This window comes from Prionailurus viverrinus, chromosome X (genome assembly GCF_022837055.1).
Source record: "Prionailurus viverrinus isolate Anna chromosome X, UM_Priviv_1.0, whole genome shotgun sequence".
Classification (NCBI taxonomy): Eukaryota; Metazoa; Chordata; class Mammalia; order Carnivora; family Felidae; genus Prionailurus; species Prionailurus viverrinus.
The window spans coordinates 46,234,796-46,252,252 of NC_062579.1; the positions used below are offsets into that span (position 1 = coordinate 46,234,796).

The following is a 17,457-nucleotide window of genomic DNA, read 5'->3' on the forward strand; positions in this document are numbered from 1 at the left end:
GCAGTCACACTTCCCTCTAGGCCTCTGACCCCTCATGTGGAAAACCTGGCTTGGGCAGAGCCCAGACAACCCAGCAGCACATCCTTGCTGACCCCTGTGGCTGCCAGAAGGCAGGTTGCTGCTGCCTGGGCTTTTCAGAGACGGTTTCCGCTGGATGGCACTGTGGCTCCAGATATGGCACTCACCCCCTTTCCCTGCCCCCACTCAACCTTCCTCTCCCTGCATTTGCTGTCAAACACAGAGAAGGGAACAACAACAACAAAAATCATTCATCATCCCCTTCCATCCTCCTCCTGTTCCTCCTGCTCTTGTCTTCCTCTTCCTCCTCCTCCACCTCCTCCTCTTCCTGCTCCTCCTCCTCCTCCTCCTGGTCCTCCTCCTCCTCCTCCCTAGCCCCTGGCCGCTCCTGCTGCTCCTTCAGGCCAAGGATCACCCATATCACCTCTGGCTGCTCTCCAGGCCAGCTTGACCACTTTGGGGGCAAAGCTGCAAAGGTAGCTAGGCTTTTTTTGTTCTTTTTCTTTAAGTATTTTTGTGTTAATTCCAGTTAGTTAACATGCAGTGGTACATTGGTTTCAGGTGTACAATATAGTGATTCAGCATTTCCATACATCACCCTGTGCTCATCAGGGCACGTGCACTCCCTTAATCCTTATCACCTATGTCATCCAACCCCTCCACCCCCTCCCCTCTGGTAACCATCATTTCTCTATAATGAAGAGTCTTGTTTCTTGATTTCTGTATCTCTCTGTCTCTGCCTCCCACTCTCTCCCTGTCTCTCTCTCTCTCTGTCTCTCTCTGTCTCTCTCTCTCTCTGCCTCCATACTCTTTCATTTTGTTTTGTTTCCCTAAATTACATAGAGGAGTGAAATCACATGGTACTGGTCTTTCTCTGACTGACTTATTTCGCTTAGCATTATACTCTGCAGCTCCATCCGTGTCCTTACAGACGGCAAGATTTCATTCTGTTTTTATGGCTGAGTAGTGTATAGTCCATAGTGTGTGTGTGTGTGTGTGTGTGTGTGTGTGTGTGTGTGGTGTGTGTGTGTGTACACCCACATTCTTTATCCATTCATCAGTGGATGGGACACTAGGGCTGCTTCCGTATCTTGGCTATTGTAAATAATGCTGCTAGAAACATAGGGGTGGGGTGCACGTATCCCTTTGACTTAGCGTTTCTTGTATTCTTTGGGTAAATACCCAGTAGTGCGATTGCTGGATCCTAGGGTAGGTCTGGTTTTACCTTTTTGAGGAACCTCCATACTGTTTTCCACAGTGGCTGTACCAGTTTGCGTTCCCACTGACAGTGCAGTGCAGGAGTGAGCGTTCCATTTCCTCCACGTCGTCGCCAACACCTGTTGTGTCTGGTGTTCTGGTTTTTCGCGAGGCTTTTCTTGACTCTGCTCATCCTATTGGTTCACCGTGAACACAGGGGACCCTCAAGGGATGCCAGCAGTGGGCTTGCAGATTGTTTTCTTTGAACCTTCAGACCCGCCCTGGCCTCGTGTTTATCTGCACTGCACCTGCTCCTTGGCAGCAGCAAACTCCCTTCTCCTGAAGCCTCCTGCTTTAGTGGGCCAAAGATTGGGCCAGAGGCGGCCAGGTCCCACAGGGGTCCAGAACCTGTTGACCCATCCTGTGGAACGGGGTCTTGCCCAGTGTCCCAAGGCTCCGAGGGCCACCAGCTACGTCCCAACACACACAGGCACACACGCGCACGCACACACACGCATGCATGCACGGCTTTATTCGGGTAGACCCTCCTGGGCAGGCACCCACACTCGCACAGAGGGACACTCTGTGCGAGGAGGCTCAGTGGGCCCGACTGACGCCCTTCCTTGTTCCTTTTTCTTCCTCCTTACCCCTTTCCGTTTGGCCTCCCACTTCCCAGTTGGGTCCAAGAGCATAGCAAAACAGGCCTCTCTCTGGACAGGGCTCAACCCCTGCCCTGAGTGGCTGAGACTTTGCCTTGGCTGATGACTCTTCCCCTAAGAGGCCCCTGCTGGTTCCACCTGTCCAGTTGGGGCGCAGTGCCTTTTGAGATCACATTCATTCTTCTCTTCCGCTACAGTTCTTTCTGTGCTTGCAGTTTGCTCTCTCCACTTTGGTCTCCTTACTCTCACTCCTCTTCTGGCACTTCTTGCTCTGTGGATGTCCCCAGAATAAAAACTGTACTTGTCCTGTGGAAGTGAAAATGGCCGCGTGGATCGGGGGAGCAAGGGACATCCCCTTACAACCATCCCTTTATTACCCTGGGAGAGTAAGGCATCCCTCACGTCCCTTGTCCCCTACATCCCCTTTTTGTGAACCTAGTGGTGTTTTCCCTGGGTGCCCTCCTACCCTCTCTTTGCCCTGCGTGCATACGCCCAGGCCCTTTGGCCCTTTGGCCCTTTGGAGTGGGCCCCTTACATACTCAAGGTGTGGCTCAGCGTCTCCTTTTGCCCTCTGCAGGCCCTACAGGCGGACCTCTGGGTCAGAACCCAGCGGTGGCACACAGGAAGGCACCCCTTTGACGACAGGCTGCCTGGCGGTGGGCCCTGTCCTGGCCAGGCAGCTTGTAGCTTGTGTCTCCTTGTCATTCCTCCTGTCTGTTACCCCCACAGTGAGGCGGGCCTAGGCTGCATCCACATCCACCACAACATTGGCCGTGGCAAGGTGGATGGTGGTGACATTCTGCTTCTCTCTGTTCCTTTCCCTTTCTATGCTGAGCCCACTGCTGGGCGGGGGCGGGGGCGGGGAGCTTGGGGCGGAGGGGGGCGGGTGGCGTGGGGGAGAGGGGTGCTGCGGCAGGCTGTGGGGCAGGCTGTGGGGCGCTGTTGGTGGTGATGGGTGGGGAGGGGTGTGCTAGGGGCTGGGCGGTGTGGGGGCGGCGGTGGCGGGTGGGTGGGATGCGGTGGCGGGTGGCATTGTGTTTGGGGGGGGGTGGGGGGTGCGTGAGGGGGAACCAGTGGTCCATGGATCCTCCTGTCACCTCTGATCTTTGGTGTGGGGCGGTGGGGGTTGGGGGGCCCTGGTATAGCAGAAGGCCGTATAGAGGTGCAACGGTGTCCCTTCTTGGACCCTTGGTGGAGGTCACGCTCATCCTTGAAACACATGACCCAGAGGTTACTCTGCAATGAAACAGCATCATGAACCCAAGACTTGCAAAATACCTCGTGGCTTTCCATTCCATGCAGTTCTTCTTCTGACCCAAGCTCTTAAAGTCAACGCTTGAACCGGTTGGAGCCTCTTCAAGTTGTGCCCTCCTTCCCCTTGTTCTCAGTCCAGTCGCCTGACCCGGCCCGATACGGGTTTCAGTGTGTGCCTACAAGCTGTGTCCTGCATTTCCACATGCGGCTGGGAGGGGCGTGCGGGGGGCTCGGGGTCGGGGCTAAGGAAAGCACACAGGCGAGCACCCACTCCCGCCACACGCTCGGGTACACACGGGGCCACACAGGCACGCACCCAGGCATGCACCGTAGATGCAGACTGAGCATGCTCACACAGGCACACACTCACTCACACAGGGTCAGGGACGCACGCATTCCCGGGTGGGCTCTCAAAGAGGGACCTGCAGCCAGGCAGTCTTGCGTTGCATGAGTTGGTCATCTGTGAGCAGGTCTGCCCAAGCGAGGGGTGTGAATCTGGAGCCTCGCTTGTTTACCCAGATAGATGGGGACTCCCGGTTGGAGGAGAGTCAGTGGCCTTCCTCCACAGAATGGGGGGGCCCCCCGTGTGGGGCCGGGCCGTGTGACTCGGGGATGTTGGATGGCCTTGCCAAGGCCCCTCCCTGTGTGAGAGCGAGGGCTGCCTGCCCAGAGCCAGTGCTTATGTGAGTGCTTGGTTCCCCGTTCTGGGGGGCCTCCTGGATGTAGCCCTGTGGTTGCAGGTTCGGGCCAGCCACTTCTGGCTGCTTTGTCCGGCCAGCCCAAGGTGCTGGTGACCTCAGCCTGTAGCTCCAGGCCCTGGGGAGCAAGGGCACCAGTGACTTACCGGCCCGCGTGGTGGCTGCCGGCTTGTCCAGGAGGGGTCCTATTGGAGATAAACCCTCAGGCAGGGTCACAGAGGCGGGTTGATGTGTCTTTTGCCCTTTGCTTCTCCCAAGAGCTGGAGCCAGGAAAAATGGGGTAGGATGAAAGGAAGGGGAAAGGCCTGCATGTTGTGCAGCCTCGTGGTCAGTGGTCATTTGGCCCTGTGTACTGGGGTGGTCAGCTTGGACCCTGGTGGCTGCTTTGTTTCTATTTCCCTTGTTCTTCATTCCGTGTTGTGGGGTGTGTTTTGCCCTGTGGTTTTCGGGGTTTGATGCTTTGTGGTCTCTTTGAGTGTGGTGTGGGTTTTCGTGTTTTGTGTTTCAAGGGGGTTCTGGTGTTTGCTTCTTTGCTTTCCATTTTCTCTGTTAGGGGGTTTTTCTTGTTGTTGTAGGGTTTTTTTCTCGTCGTCCTCCTCCTCGTGGTCCCTGTTGTTGTTGTTGTTGTTGTTGTTGTTGTTATTCATTTTGTTTGTTTGTCCTTACCTGAGTAGGATGAGGACCCAGACCTGAGGTGGTGGTTTGAAGGGGAAGGGGGCGGGGTAGGCATTCTGTTGGCTTTCATTGGTGGAGCCATACTGCCATCAAGTGGAAAATGTTTCTGTCCAAGGGAGCTGCATGGGCTCAATTCCTGGGGAAAAGCTCAGGAGTGGGAAGGAGATGACCTTGTGTATATGTGTCAGTTGCAGGAAGCAGTGGGGGCTGGTGTGGGGGAGGTGTCTGCAGAAGGGGGGGGCAGGGTGTGTGTGTGTGTGTGTGTGTGTGTGTGTGTGTGTGTGTGGTTTGTCCTGAAACTGCATTGGATCCCTAGCTCCTGGCCTTCCCCTCACCTGTGTGCTGGATCCGAGATTCCACCCCGGCTCCAGGGCTGAGGAAGGCACTCAGAAACCCCAGGGACAGCCTGAGATGGCTGAGCCCTGGAGTTGCCTAGGACTGCCAAGCACCAGAGTCCCGGCCCCAGAATCTCCAAAGGCCCCCGCTCCCAGTGTGGAAAGGGGCCTCCTGATGCCTGAGTGCCCCAGCATGGCACCCACCTACTCAGCACAAAGGACACCAGAGGAAACGTCCCCAGGTCCCTGCATTCAGGGGGTGAGTAGCTTCTCCTGGACCCATCCCAAAATGGCTGACAGGGAAGCTCCGCCCCCTGGGCTGCTTGGTCTTGGGGCTGCCTGCTGTGTCCCCAGAGCCCTTAGAGTTCCTGCTTCCCCGCTGGGTCCCAGTGGCAGTCACACTTCCCTCTAGGCCTCTGACCCCTCATGTGGAAAACCTGGCTTGGGCAGAGCCCAGACAACCCAGCAGCACATCCTTGCTGACCCCTGTGGCTGCCAGAAGGCAGGTTGCTGCTGCCTGGGCTTTTCAGAGACGGTTTCCGCTGGATGGCACTGTGGCTCCAGATATGGCACTCACCCCCTTTCCCTGCCCCCACTCAACCTTCCTCTCCCTGCATTTGCTGTCAAACACAGAGAAGGGAACAACAACAACAAAAATCATTCATCATCCCCTTCCATCCTCCTCCTGTTCCTCCTGCTCTTGTCTTCCTCTTCCTCCTCCTCCACCTCCTCCTCTTCCTGCTCCTCCTCCTCCTCCTCCTGGTCCTCCTCCTCCTCCTCCCTAGCCCCTGGCCGCTCCTGCTGCTCCTTCAGGCCAAGGATCACCCATATCACCTCTGGCTGCTCTCCAGGCCAGCTTGACCACTTTGGGGGCAAAGCTGCAAAGGTAGCTAGGCTTTTTTTGTTCTTTTTCTTTAAGTATTTTTGTGTTAATTCCAGTTAGTTAACATGCAGTGGTACATTGGTTTCAGGTGTACAATATAGTGATTCAGCATTTCCATACATCACCCTGTGCTCATCAGGGCACGTGCACTCCCTTAATCCTTATCACCTATGTCATCCAACCCCTCCACCCCCTCCCCTCTGGTAACCATCATTTCTCTATAATGAAGAGTCTTGTTTCTTGATTTCTGTATCTCTCTGTCTCTGCCTCCCACTCTCTCCCTGTCTCTCTCTCTCTCTGTCTCTCTCTGTCTCTCTCTCTCTCTGCCTCCATACTCTTTCATTTTGTTTTGTTTCCCTAAATTACATAGAGGAGTGAAATCACATGGTACTGGTCTTTCTCTGACTGACTTATTTCGCTTAGCATTATACTCTGCAGCTCCATCCGTGTCCTTACAGACGGCAAGATTTCATTCTGTTTTTATGGCTGAGTAGTGTATAGTCCATAGTGTGTGTGTGTGTGTGTGTGTGTGTGTGTGTGTGGTGTGTGTGTGTGTACACCCACATTCTTTATCCATTCATCAGTGGATGGGACACTAGGGCTGCTTCCGTATCTTGGCTATTGTAAATAATGCTGCTAGAAACATAGGGGTGGGGTGCACGTATCCCTTTGACTTAGCGTTTCTTGTATTCTTTGGGTAAATACCCAGTAGTGCGATTGCTGGATCCTAGGGTAGGTCTGGTTTTACCTTTTTGAGGAACCTCCATACTGTTTTCCACAGTGGCTGTACCAGTTTGCGTTCCCACTGACAGTGCAGTGCAGGAGTGAGCGTTCCATTTCCTCCACGTCGTCGCCAACACCTGTTGTGTCTGGTGTTCTGGTTTTTCGCGAGGCTTTTCTTGACTCTGCTCATCCTATTGGTTCACCGTGAACACAGGGGACCCTCAAGGGATGCCAGCAGTGGGCTTGCAGATTGTTTTCTTTGAACCTTCAGACCCGCCCTGGCCTCGTGTTTATCTGCACTGCACCTGCTCCTTGGCAGCAGCAAACTCCCTTCTCCTGAAGCCTCCTGCTTTAGTGGGCCAAAGATTGGGCCAGAGGCGGCCAGGTCCCACAGGGGTCCAGAACCTGTTGACCCATCCTGTGGAACGGGGTCTTGCCCAGTGTCCCAAGGCTCCGAGGGCCACCAGCTACGTCCCAACACACACAGGCACACACGCGCACGCACACACACGCATGCATGCACGGCTTTATTCGGGTAGACCCTCCTGGGCAGGCACCCACACTCGCACAGAGGGACACTCTGTGCGAGGAGGCTCAGTGGGCCCGACTGACGCCCTTCCTTGTTCCTTTTTCTTCCTCCTTACCCCTTTCCGTTTGGCCTCCCACTTCCCAGTTGGGTCCAAGAGCATAGCAAAACAGGCCTCTCTCTGGACAGGGCTCAACCCCTGCCCTGAGTGGCTGAGACTTTGCCTTGGCTGATGACTCTTCCCCTAAGAGGCCCCTGCTGGTTCCACCTGTCCAGTTGGGGCGCAGTGCCTTTTGAGATCACATTCATTCTTCTCTTCCGCTACAGTTCTTTCTGTGCTTGCAGTTTGCTCTCTCCACTTTGGTCTCCTTACTCTCACTCCTCTTCTGGCACTTCTTGCTCTGTGGATGTCCCCAGAATAAAAACTGTACTTGTCCTGTGGAAGTGAAAATGGCCGCGTGGATCGGGGGAGCAAGGGACATCCCCTTACAACCATCCCTTTATTACCCTGGGAGAGTAAGGCATCCCTCACGTCCCTTGTCCCCTACATCCCCTTTTTGTGAACCTAGTGGTGTTTTCCCTGGGTGCCCTCCTACCCTCTCTTTGCCCTGCGTGCATACGCCCAGGCCCTTTGGCCCTTTGGCCCTTTGGAGTGGGCCCCTTACATACTCAAGGTGTGGCTCAGCGTCTCCTTTTGCCCTCTGCAGGCCCTACAGGCGGACCTCTGGGTCAGAACCCAGCGGTGGCACACAGGAAGGCACCCCTTTGACGACAGGCTGCCTGGCGGTGGGCCCTGTCCTGGCCAGGCAGCTTGTAGCTTGTGTCTCCTTGTCATTCCTCCTGTCTGTTACCCCCACAGTGAGGCGGGCCTAGGCTGCATCCACATCCACCACAACATTGGCCGTGGCAAGGTGGATGGTGGTGACATTCTGCTTCTCTCTGTTCCTTTCCCTTTCTATGCTGAGCCCACTGCTGGGCGGGGGCGGGGGCGGGGAGCTTGGGGCGGAGGGGGGCGGGTGGCGTGGGGGAGAGGGGTGCTGCGGCAGGCTGTGGGGCAGGCTGTGGGGCGCTGTTGGTGGTGATGGGTGGGGAGGGGTGTGCTAGGGGCTGGGCGGTGTGGGGGCGGCGGTGGCGGGTGGGTGGGATGCGGTGGCGGGTGGCATTGTGTTTGGGGGGGGGTGGGGGGTGCGTGAGGGGGAACCAGTGGTCCATGGATCCTCCTGTCACCTCTGATCTTTGGTGTGGGGCGGTGGGGGTTGGGGGGCCCTGGTATAGCAGAAGGCCGTATAGAGGTGCAACGGTGTCCCTTCTTGGACCCTTGGTGGAGGTCACGCTCATCCTTGAAACACATGACCCAGAGGTTACTCTGCAATGAAACAGCATCATGAACCCAAGACTTGCAAAATACCTCGTGGCTTTCCATTCCATGCAGTTCTTCTTCTGACCCAAGCTCTTAAAGTCAACGCTTGAACCGGTTGGAGCCTCTTCAAGTTGTGCCCTCCTTCCCCTTGTTCTCAGTCCAGTCGCCTGACCCGGCCCGATACGGGTTTCAGTGTGTGCCTACAAGCTGTGTCCTGCATTTCCACATGCGGCTGGGAGGGGCGTGCGGGGGGCTCGGGGTCGGGGCTAAGGAAAGCACACAGGCGAGCACCCACTCCCGCCACACGCTCGGGTACACACGGGGCCACACAGGCACGCACCCAGGCATGCACCGTAGATGCAGACTGAGCATGCTCACACAGGCACACACTCACTCACACAGGGTCAGGGACGCACGCATTCCCGGGTGGGCTCTCAAAGAGGGACCTGCAGCCAGGCAGTCTTGCGTTGCATGAGTTGGTCATCTGTGAGCAGGTCTGCCCAAGCGAGGGGTGTGAATCTGGAGCCTCGCTTGTTTACCCAGATAGATGGGGACTCCCGGTTGGAGGAGAGTCAGTGGCCTTCCTCCACAGAATGGGGGGGCCCCCCGTGTGGGGCCGGGCCGTGTGACTCGGGGATGTTGGATGGCCTTGCCAAGGCCCCTCCCTGTGTGAGAGCGAGGGCTGCCTGCCCAGAGCCAGTGCTTATGTGAGTGCTTGGTTCCCCGTTCTGGGGGGCCTCCTGGATGTAGCCCTGTGGTTGCAGGTTCGGGCCAGCCACTTCTGGCTGCTTTGTCCGGCCAGCCCAAGGTGCTGGTGACCTCAGCCTGTAGCTCCAGGCCCTGGGGAGCAAGGGCACCAGTGACTTACCGGCCCGCGTGGTGGCTGCCGGCTTGTCCAGGAGGGGTCCTATTGGAGATAAACCCTCAGGCAGGGTCACAGAGGCGGGTTGATGTGTCTTTTGCCCTTTGCTTCTCCCAAGAGCTGGAGCCAGGAAAAATGGGGTAGGATGAAAGGAAGGGGAAAGGCCTGCATGTTGTGCAGCCTCGTGGTCAGTGGTCATTTGGCCCTGTGTACTGGGGTGGTCAGCTTGGACCCTGGTGGCTGCTTTGTTTCTATTTCCCTTGTTCTTCATTCCGTGTTGTGGGGTGTGTTTTGCCCTGTGGTTTTCGGGGTTTGATGCTTTGTGGTCTCTTTGAGTGTGGTGTGGGTTTTCGTGTTTTGTGTTTCAAGGGGGTTCTGGTGTTTGCTTCTTTGCTTTCCATTTTCTCTGTTAGGGGGTTTTTCTTGTTGTTGTAGGGTTTTTTTCTCGTCGTCCTCCTCCTCGTGGTCCCTGTTGTTGTTGTTGTTGTTGTTGTTGTTGTTATTCATTTTGTTTGTTTGTCCTTACCTGAGTAGGATGAGGACCCAGACCTGAGGTGGTGGTTTGAAGGGGAAGGGGGCGGGGTAGGCATTCTGTTGGCTTTCATTGGTGGAGCCATACTGCCATCAAGTGGAAAATGTTTCTGTCCAAGGGAGCTGCATGGGCTCAATTCCTGGGGAAAAGCTCAGGAGTGGGAAGGAGATGACCTTGTGTATATGTGTCAGTTGCAGGAAGCAGTGGGGGCTGGTGTGGGGGAGGTGTCTGCAGAAGGGGGGGGCAGGGTGTGTGTGTGTGTGTGTGTGTGTGTGGTTTGTCCTGAAACTGCATTGGATCCCTAGCTCCTGGCCTTCCCCTCACCTGTGTGCTGGATCCGAGATTCCACCCCGGCTCCAGGGCTGAGGAAGGCACTCAGAAACCCCAGGGACAGCCTGAGATGGCTGAGCCCTGGAGTTGCCTAGGACTGCCAAGCACCAGAGTCCCGGCCCCAGAATCTCCAAAGGCCCCCGCTCCCAGTGTGGAAAGGGGCCTCCTGATGCCTGAGTGCCCCAGCATGGCACCCACCTACTCAGCACAAAGGACACCAGAGGAAACGTCCCCAGGTCCCTGCATTCAGGGGGTGAGTAGCTTCTCCTGGACCCATCCCAAAATGGCTGACAGGGAAGCTCCGCCCCCTGGGCTGCTTGGTCTTGGGGCTGCCTGCTGTGTCCCCAGAGCCCTTAGAGTTCCTGCTTCCCCGCTGGGTCCCAGTGGCAGTCACACTTCCCTCTAGGCCTCTGACCCCTCATGTGGAAAACCTGGCTTGGGCAGAGCCCAGACAACCCAGCAGCACATCCTTGCTGACCCCTGTGGCTGCCAGAAGGCAGGTTGCTGCTGCCTGGGCTTTTCAGAGACGGTTTCCGCTGGATGGCACTGTGGCTCCAGATATGGCACTCACCCCCTTTCCCTGCCCCCACTCAACCTTCCTCTCCCTGCATTTGCTGTCAAACACAGAGAAGGGAACAACAACAACAAAAATCATTCATCATCCCCTTCCATCCTCCTCCTGTTCCTCCTGCTCTTGTCTTCCTCTTCCTCCTCCTCCACCTCCTCCTCTTCCTGCTCCTCCTCCTCCTCCTCCTGGTCCTCCTCCTCCTCCTCCCTAGCCCCTGGCCGCTCCTGCTGCTCCTTCAGGCCAAGGATCACCCATATCACCTCTGGCTGCTCTCCAGGCCAGCTTGACCACTTTGGGGCAATCCTGCCTGGGTAGGGAAGCCTTTTTTCCCTCTAGGCCTCGACTGACCCCATGAGGGAAACTTTGCCTGAGCAGAGCCCAGAGAACCCTGCAGTACATCCTTGCTTACCCCTGTGCCTCCCAGATTGCAGGTTGTTGCAGTCTGGGCTTTTCAGAAGCAGTCTTATGTGAATTCGTAAAGTTTTTGCTTAGGGATAGTTTGCAAATTGTAAATATGTACTGCCATGTTAATTCATTTTATTTTGTAATGTATGTTCAAAAATCTCATCATAATGCGAATGTTTTATTTAAGATACTTAATATCTAGTCATCCATATTGCTCAAGGTTTTAACTCTTGGACCTCCTTTGTGGTCCTTATCTTAGGGTTCATGAGTTCCAACCCACTTTGTACTTCTCTGCTTTCCAGGAAGAGCTAGTCGGATCACCATCCACATCTCCTCGTTCCCATTTTCTGCTTTTGCTTCTATGCAATATAAAGATTTAAAAATGAAATAAAATATAATAAATTTATATTTTTAGTTTAATGTATGTGAGATTAGTCATTGTTAGCCTTCCTCTTGTATTATATTTGTATATTATACATCTTGTATTACTTGGGAATTTTTCTTTGAATTTGTAACGTTATTTACCTGTGAGTTGTAAACAGTTTTTTTTTTATTGGTTGATCGTTTTTTCTGACATTAAATTCCCTTCGTTGCATGAAAATAATCATCTTTGGATTTTTCTTGTCTAGAAAGGGACTTCAGCATTATGGGTTTTTTGAGGCCCAGTTTTATTGTGTTTTCAAAAATAATGTGAATATTGTGTGCAAAATACAGGATAGTCAAATTATTTCCCAGCTTCAAAGCGATGTTCTAGATTTTCCACAGATCTTAGAACTCTAATATCCATGTAGAAAAATATGAAAATAATGTTACCTATGTCACTTTTTCCTTCAGTCATATCTACTTAGCACCCAGAGTCCTTCCTTTGGAAAGATTTCACTTCTTAGGGAAATTGAAAATAGTATTACCTTTGCATGCTAGTCACCACTCTTTGATCGCGTAATATTTGCTGCCTTAGCCCCTACATAATTCCATGATGGTGACTGTAATTGAGTTGGTTCCCTTGTGTCCTGGTCACTTCTTCTCCTCCCTGGTTCTGGAGTTTTCAGTATGTTCTGTCTGTTACCCAGGATCCTGATGCACTGCTGCTTCCTGCTCTTCAGGATCACACTGTCTATAAGTTGTGTTATTGCTGTGATGTCCTTTATTTCCTGTGTTTTAAGTCTTGCCTTTGACTTGTCATCTGGGGATGCATTGTGTCTCACCCCTTGTGTCCTAATTTGTTGTTTCACTGGAGCTGATCTGCTGTTACCTTGAACCCTTCCCAGAATTCCTGATTTGTGGTTTTAAACTTCTGTGGCCATACATACTACTGCTGGTTTTTGCCCTTCCCCCTAGATCCTGAGTTGCTGCTTTGATTTGTCATCAGAAGCTGCCGCTCTGCTGTGTCTAGTTTCTTATATGCCAAGTAGCATATATGATCACTAACACTAGGACCATTCTGCTGCTGTTACACCCCTCATCCCTGGTTCATAAGTTAAGACTTTGACTTCCATCACTAAGACCTGTATCTTGTTTTCTGCACACTTCCCTCTGCTTTCTGAGAACACACTTTGACCTCCAGGGCATGCTGTTACTGCACTCCTTTCCCTGGGCCCGGGCCACTGCTATAATTTGTCAGCCTTAAGCTCCTGATTCAGCTGCATCCTGCTTTTTTTTCTGCCAGGACCTTAGTCACATGCTGAGTCCCAGTGATTCAGTCCAAGTTCAGTAAGTGTTGTGCACATGCCCTGAAATCTGAAACCAGCATTATGGTAAATGCAAATACTCCTGTGCCCTAGACTTCAGATGCTGTAGTAATTCCACATGCCTCTGAGCCCAAAACCCCTAGCTCTGTTGTCACTGAGTGCCAGCATGCAAGACTTGGCTCCAAGTAGGACACCTTGTATACAACTTCCCTCCATGGGTGCAAAAGGAGAACCAAAGAAGCCCAATGGCCTTTGCCTCCAAGGAATCCAACAGCTCTAGCCACCACTTCCACCACAAACATGTGCAGGGGACCTGCAAACTTGGCCACTGTGATACATATAGTATTTTCTTTATTGACCTTAGCTGACAGAACTGCTTGGAGAATACACTCCTGCACCCTCCTCAGAATCAGAGATGCTGCATCCTACTCAACTTGTACCCTTTATCTTTAACAAAATATTAGCAAACCAAATTAAAAAATACATTAGAAGGATCATATACCATGATCAAGTACGATTTATTCTTGGGATGCAGGGATATTTCAACATCCACAACTAAATCCTATGTTGCACCATATAAACAAAATGAATGATATAAATCATATGATTATCTCAATATATGCAGAAAAATTATTTGACAAAATTTATCATCCTTTTATGATAAAACCTCTCAACAAAGTGGGTGTAAAGGAAATGTACCTCAACATAATGAGGCCATTTATGACAAACCCTCAGTGGTGAAACATTAATAGCTTTTTCTCTAAGGTCAGGAGCAAGATAAGGATACACACTTTCTCCACTTTAATTCAACATAAAAGTGCGAGGACTAGCTACAGCAGTTAGGCAAACAAAAACAAACAAGCAAAAAATCATGCCAACTGGAAAGTAAGAAGTAAAACTGTCACTATCTTCAGATCACATGATATTTTATACAGAAAATCCTAAATATTCCACCAAAATAACTGTTACAACTTTACAAATTCAGTAAATTTGCAGGATACATAATTAATATGCAAAAAATCTGTTGCATTTTTACATGCTAATACTGAACAATAAGAAAAATAAATTAAGGAAGCAATCCATTTTATAATTGCATCAAATCTAATAAAACACCTAGAAATAAGTTTAACCAAGGATTTGAAAGACTTGTACCCTGAAAGCTTTAAGAGACTCTTGCAAGAAATTGAAAAAAAAAATAAATGGAAATGTATTCCGTGCTCATGAATTGGAGGAATTAATATTGTTAAAATGTAAATATTAAGCAAAGTTTATCTACACATTGTATCCAATCACTTTCAAAATTCCAATGACATTTCTTACAGAAATAGTAGAAAGAATCCTAAAATCTGTATGGAATTGTAAAAAAAAAAAAATCCTAAATTGTGAAAGCAATCTTAAGAAAGAAGAACAAAACTGGATGCAACAGACTTCCTGATTTCAAACTATATACAAAGGTATAATTATCAAAACAGTATGATGTTGGTATAAAAATAGACACATAGATCAATGGAACCTAATAGAGACCCCAGAAATAAACCCATGTATGTATGGTCAATTAATTTGCTACAAAGAAGCCAGAAACTGGTACCAGACAAACAGGACAGCCATATGCAAAGGAATGTAACTGGACCACTATCTTATACCTTCCAAAAAATTATCTCAAAATAGATTAAAGACTTGAATATAAGACCTAAACCCATACAACTCCCTAGAAGAAAACTTAGCAGGTAAGCTCTTTGACATAGGTCTTGTTGATGAATTTTTGAAACTGACTCCAGTAGCAAAAGCAACAAAAGAAAATAAACAGTTGGGACTATATCAAACCAAAAAGCTTCTGTACCTTACAGGAAACCATCAACAAATGAAAAGGCAACCTAGTGAATGGGAGAAAATATTTGTATGTCATATATTTGATAAGGGGTTAGTATTCAAAACATATATTAAAAACCACAAACAACTCATTAGCTAAAAAAAAAAGAATCTGATGAAAAAAACAGTCCTAGGAAATGAATAGATATTTCCCAAAGAAGACATACAGATGGCTATCAGGTACATGAAAAGATGTTCAACATCACTAATCACCAGGGAAATGCAAATCAGAATCACAGTGAGAATAATCTTACACCTGTTAGAGTGTGTTTTGTCAAAAAGACAAGAAATAAATGTTTGCAAGGATGTCAAGGCAATTATACACTATTGGTGGGAATGTAAATTAGTGCTGCCACCATAGAAAACAGTATGGAGGTTTCTTTAAAAAATTCAAAATAGGGGCGCCTGGGTGGCGCAGTCGGTTAAGCCTCCGACTTCAGCCAGGTCACGATCTCGCGGTCCGTGAGTTCGAGCCCCGCGTCAGGCTCTGGGCTGATGGCTCAGAGCCTGGAGCCTGTTTCCGATTCTGTGTCTCCCTCTCTCTCTGACCCTCCCCCGTTCATGCTCTGTCTCTCTCTGTCCCAAAAAAAAAAAAAAAAATTCAAAATAGAGGTGCACCTGACTGGCTTAGTTGGTAGAGCATGTGACTCTTGATCTGAGTCATGAATGAAACTTCACATTGAGCATAAAGCTTACTTAAAAAAAAAGTTTAAAATATGGGGCACCTGGGCGGCTCAGTCAGTTAGGCGTCCGACTTCAGCTCAGGTCATGATCTCATGGTTTGTGAGCTGAAGCCTCATGTCAGGCTCTGTACTGACAGCTTGGAGCCTGGAGCCTGCTTCGGATTCTGTGTCTCCCTCTCTGCCCCTCCTTCTCCCCCCACCTCCATCTCTCTCTCTCAAAAAATAAATAAATAAACATTAAAAGCATTTTTTTTAATTAAAGAAAGAACTACCATATGATTCAGTACTTCATTTCTGGGTTTTATCTGAAGAAAACAAAAACACTGATTCAAAATGGTATCTGCACCACTGTGTTCATTACAGCATTATTTACAATCGCTCAGATATGGAAACAACCTAAGTGTCTATTGATAGATAAATGGATAAAGAAGATACCACACATACACATGCACATATGTGTATGTGTGCGCACACACACACACACACACAAATAATATTCAGTAATAAAAAAAATGAAAATTTGCCAGTTGTAACATTGGGGATGGTCATTGTAGGCATTATGCTAAGTGAAATAGGTCAGACAGAGAAAGTCAAATACCATATGATTTCACTTATATGTGGAATCTAATCACCCCCCCCCCAAAAAAAAAGCTTGTAGATAAAGAGAACAGATTGGTGTTTTACTAGAGGTGTGGCCATCAGTGGGCAAGATGGGTGAAGGGACTCTAAAGGTACAAACTTCCAAATTTGAAATAAGTCATGGAGATATAATGTACAGCATGGCAATGATGGTTAGTAATACTTTACTGCATATTTGAAAGTTGCTAAGAAGTCCTCATGAAAACAGAAAGTTGTGATTATGTATGGTAGTAAATGTTAACTTGATCTATTGTGGTGGTTCTTTCACAATACATACAAATATTGAATCATATTTTACAACTAAAACTAATATAGTTGAATTGTATCTCAATTAAGATGAAGAAAAAAAAAGAAAAATGAGAAAAAAAAGTGACATAAAATGTGGGGTAGAGGCAAGAAAATATTGGGAATTTGTATGTATAATTGACATTATTATTGGTCTAAAATAGACTTAGAAGATATATTATGAAAGCCTTATTGTAACTAGATAGCTAAAACCTATAGTACATACACAAAGACAAAGAGAAATGAATCAATCCATAATCTTACAAAAGTAATCAATACACAAATGAAACAGTAAAGAGGTAGAAAGGAACAAAGGATCTTTAACAGAATCAGAAAATAACTTAAAATCACAATAGGAAGTTCTTAATATATAATTAGTCTGAATGAAAATAGTTTAAATTCCTCTATCAAAGTGCATAGAGTGGCTGAATGGGTAGAAATGTGACACATAACTATATTCTGCTTAAAACAAACTCACTTGAAATTTAAGGAAATGCATTTAAGAGTCTTCTTGATGTTGTTATTTGTTTCTTTGTTTCTGAAAGTGAAAGTATGGGAAGGATATTCCATGAAAAATAGACACCAACAGAAAACAGGGGTAACTATACTTAGATAAAACAGTTTAATAAGTCAAAAGCTGTGAATAGAGCCAAATGTTATTATATAATAATAGGAGAATTTTAAGAAGATATAAGAACTGTAAACATATATTCACCGAATATTGGAGCATCTAAATATATTAAACAGTTATTAACAGATCCGAAGGAAAAAAAATCAATGCAATAATAGGTACATCAATACCCTATTGTCAACAATGGATAGATCACACAGGCAGAAAATGAATATTAAAATAGTGGACTTGAAGTATACTTTAGATTAAATTGACCTAACAAACACATAGAAAACATTCCACCCAACAGCAGCACAATGCATATTTTTCTTAAGCACACAGAAACATTTTCCAGGATATATCATATAGTTGTCACAAAGTAACTTTTAACATTTCAAAATATTGAAATCATATCAGATATCTTTTCCAAACATAATAGTATGAACTTAGAAAACAATAGCAAGAGGAAAACAGGAAATTTCACCAATATGTGAAAAATAACACACTCCTGTAAAACCAAAGGCAATAAGCGAAAGAAGAAATCAAAAAGGAAATCAGAAAATATCTTGAGGTGAAAAAAACCTTCAAAAACAAATGGAAACATCATACTAAAACTTGTGGGATGCAGGGTTTCCAGTCCAAGATGGTGACTTAGGAG

At 48.7% G+C, this 17,457-nt stretch overlaps 1 protein-coding gene across 1 annotated transcript in view; it reads left to right on the forward strand.

Annotated features, from left to right (window-relative positions):
* The window catches only part of NBDY (negative regulator of P-body association), a 72,209-nt gene extending 60,858 nt beyond the window's left edge, over nucleotides 1-11,351 (forward strand). The window contains exon 3 of the mRNA XM_047843691.1: nucleotides 11,328-11,351. The gene's annotated coding sequence lies outside the window, so the exon portion shown is untranslated. The remainder of the gene's footprint in view (nucleotides 1-11,327) is intronic.
* The last annotated feature ends 6,106 nt before the right edge of the window (nucleotides 11,352-17,457 follow it).